This window comes from Moschus berezovskii, chromosome 1, assembly GCF_049115385.1.
Source record: "Moschus berezovskii isolate FMDL1 chromosome 1, NW_MosBer_1.0, whole genome shotgun sequence".
Lineage (NCBI taxonomy): Eukaryota > Metazoa > Chordata > Mammalia > Artiodactyla > Moschidae > Moschus > Moschus berezovskii.
The window spans coordinates 78,725,488-78,729,287 of NC_142460.1; the positions used below are offsets into that span (position 1 = coordinate 78,725,488).

A 3,800-nucleotide genomic window follows, 5' to 3' on the forward strand; every position below is an offset into this window, starting at 1 on the left:
TGAGGTGGCCAAGGTATTGGAGTTTCAGCTTTAGCATCAGTCCTTCCAATGAACACCCAGGATTGATCTCCTTTAGAATGGACTGGTTGGATAGATAAACTTTATTCCTATATTTACATAAAAATGAATTGATGTTGAACAGGAAAATGTTTTCCCAAAGGGTTAAAATTTATCAAACAATGGAACGTGATCCTTCCTCCTAGTTTATCTCTGAATTCAGTTCACTGACACATCAATTTTAGTATCAGCCCTCACTAATTATTTTCACACAATGTCTAAAAGACTTTGGGTGTCACTTGCCATTCTCTGGAAATCTCTTAAACTACTTTCAGTTACAAGAGAATGGCAAGGTTTTTATCTGTTGATACTGTATTCCATTGGAGGCAAAAATACATCGCTCAATTCTCTTGTTTAAACTATGGCTGTTCCACTATGGAGAACAGTATGGAGACTCCTTAAAAAACTGGAAATAGAACTGCCATATGACCCAGCAGTCCCACTGCTGGGCATACACACTGAGGAAACCAGAATTGAAAGAGATACATGTACCCCAATGTCCATTGCAGCACTGTTTACAATAGCCAGGACATGGAAGCAACCTAGATGTCCATCAGCAAACAAATGGATAAGAAAGCTGTGGTACATACGCGCAATGGAGTATTACTCAGCCATTAAAAAGAATGCATCTGAATCAGTTCCAATGAGGTGGATGAAACTGGAGCCTATTATACAGAGTGAAGTAAGTCAGAAACAAAAACACATCATGAGGAACACTGGGCTGGAAGAAGCACAAGCTGGAATCAAGATTGCCTGGAGAAATATCAATAACCTCAGATATGCAGATGACACCACCCTTATGGCAGAAAGTGAAGAGGAACTCAAAAGCCTCTTGAGGAAAGTGAAAGAGGAGAGTGAAAAGGTTGGCTTGAAGCTCAACATTCAGAAAACAAAGATCATGGCATCTGGTCCCATCACTTCATGGGAAATAGATGGGAAAACAGTGGAAACAGTGTCAGACTTTGTTTTTTGGGGCTCCAAAATCACTGCGGATGCTGATTGCAGCCATGAAATTAAAAGATGCTTACTCCTTGGAAGGAAAGTTATGACCAACCTAGATAGCATATTAAAAAGCAGAGACATTACTTTGCCAACAAAGGTCCGTCTAGTCAAGGCTATGGTTTTTCCCGTGGTCATGTATGGATATGAGAGTTGGACTGTGAAGAAAGCTGATCGCCGAAGAATTGATGCTTTTGAACTGTGGTGCTGGCGAAGACTCTTGAGAGTCCCTTGGACTGCAGGGAGATCCAACCAGTCCATTCTAGGGGATATCAATTCTGGGTGTTCATTGGAAGGACTGATGCTAAAGCTGAAACTCCAATACTTTGGCTACCTCATGTCAAGAGTTGACTCACTGGAAAAGACTCTGATGCTGGGAAGGTTTGGGGGCAGGAGGAGAAGGGGATGACAGAGAATGAGATGGCTGGATGGTATTACCGACTCGATGGACATGAGTTTGAGTGAACTCCGGGAGTTGGTGATGGACAAGGAGGCCTGGCGTGCTGTGATTCATGGGGTCACAAAGAGTCGGTCACGACTGAGTGACTGAACTGAACTGAATGCATATATATGAAATTTAGAAAGATGTTAATGATGACCCTATATGTGAGACAGCAAAAGAGATACAGATGTAAAGAACAGTCTTTTGGACTCTGGGAGAAGGCAAGGGTGGGATGATTTGAGAGGGTAGCGTTGAAACATGTTATTATCATATGTGGAGCAGATCACCGGTCCAGGTTCGATGCGTGAGACCTGGTGCACCTAGGGCTGGGATGACCCTGGGGGATGGGATGGGGAGGGAGGTGGGAGGGGGGTTCTGGGTGGGGAACACATGTGTGCCTGTGGCTGATTCACATCGATGTTTGGCAAAAACCACTACAATATTGTAATTAGCCTCCAATTAAAATAAATAAATTAAATTTTTAAAAAATCTATGGATGTTGGCAGTGTCCAAATGAAGAACTTAACACTAACACACAAAGAACACAGTATAATATCTGTATAACTGTAACTTTGCTTTAAATTTTTCTCATTAAAGAATTATTTTTATTATCTGTCTACAAGAAAGTTATAAAAATACCTGTAAAAACATTGAAAAGGTTCTTTAAAAATCCTGGAATGAAAAATTTTGAAGTATAAATTATAGTACATCTTCTATGATTTGCAAATAAGAATAAAATACATTCTTCAAGCTAGAATTTCTGAATTATTTTGACAGGAATTTTCCAGAAGGAGCCAGAACATCAAACCTTAGCAATTTTCTATTTTCATCCCAATTGAGTTTTTGAAAAGCTATAAAAAACTGTTGATAGGCATAGTTCACATAGGAACTTGCTTCTACCACTAGTGATGAGGTCAGTCTGAAGGACAGAGATTTGTATCCTGGACACACCAGACTCTTCCATTCAACTGATTGAAGTGGTCTTCTCTTTCTTTTTCCCTTATATTTTAAATAAAGGTAAATATACATACGATAAAAAAAATTAAATGGTACAGAAAGATTTAAAATATTCAATAAATACCCTTTTCTTTCATAACCTAGAAAATCTGATGTCTTCCAAATCATCAGTCACATGAATAATCTTCAAAGTGAAGTCAACCTTGGAGTCTCTTCATCTGAAAATTATTCTCAGGACTTTTAGAAATTGTTGATTCTCCCATATATTACCTCTATTACAGAGGAAAGCCACGAAGTCGTCTTCTTTAAAAAAAAAAAAAATCTAACTAGAAAGCGATACACACAGTCTGCTCAGAGACAAGTCCAGGCAGGCAGCACCTTGTACTCTGTGGTTCTGGTCCTGGCTGTGGGCAGAGTCTCTGTATCAACTGGAGACATGGGCCAGTGTCAGGAACTCAGCAGAGCATTTCCTAAATGCTTTGGATCCCCTGGCCAGTTGCACATCCTCTGGGAAAAGCATGAGGTGGCCGGCATGTCAGGAGAAGAAATAAATATCCTCGAAGAGGTGAACTAGAAATGCTTCTGCCATCTCTGGTAGGGTCAACAGGGCTTGGGCTTGCCAATTGAAGTCCATACCATGAGTGAATTTAACACATTTCTCTTGCCAGGAGGCAGAAGAGTTTCTTTCTTAACAGCAGGTATGTGCTCTTCTGAAGAGTTCAGTTCTCCTTCAGGACCCCATGTCTCCTGCGAGCAAGATGAGGGGAGAAAGTACCTAAGGACTGGGCCAGCCAGTGAGCAGCAGGAGCCAGACTCAAGGTGTGCCTCCTTGGTGTTTCGGGCTTGTGGCTTCGGCAGCCCTGGCCCATGGCACGCACACAGGGTTGAGGCCCATGGCTCCTTCTCAGCTTTCCACTCTGTGGGCAGAGGCTGGGAGAGCCAGAAGTGCTCTGGCCACATGTCCTGGCTGGGTGGTGTTCAAATTATCCACCTGTTGTGATTTTAAACATAATTTCTTTTAAACTTTCTCTTTCTTATAGCTCATTATTAGTGTTGGCAATCAACCAATTTCTATATACTAATCTTGTATCCTGCAACTTTACTGAATTCAATTATTGATTCTAATAGTTTTGGGGTAGAGACTTTAGGGTTGATATATTCATGTTATCTGCATATAGTAACAGTTTTGCTTTTTCCCTTCAGTTTGGATGTTTTATATCTTTTTCTTGGGTGATTACTGTGGTTATGACTTACAGTACTGCGTTAAATAGAAAAAGTTAGAGTTGACATCCTTGTCTTGTTCCTGATTTTAGAGAAAAAGCTTTTAGATTTTCAACATTGAGCA

At 40.7% G+C, this 3,800-nt stretch overlaps 1 pseudogene; it reads right to left on the reverse strand.

Moving 5' to 3' along the window:
• Positions 1-2,879: 2,879 nt before the first annotated feature.
• On the reverse strand, positions 2,880-3,324 carry LOC148778753 (histone H3-like centromeric protein A pseudogene; annotated as a pseudogene).
• Between the last annotated feature and the right edge of the window lie 476 nt (positions 3,325-3,800).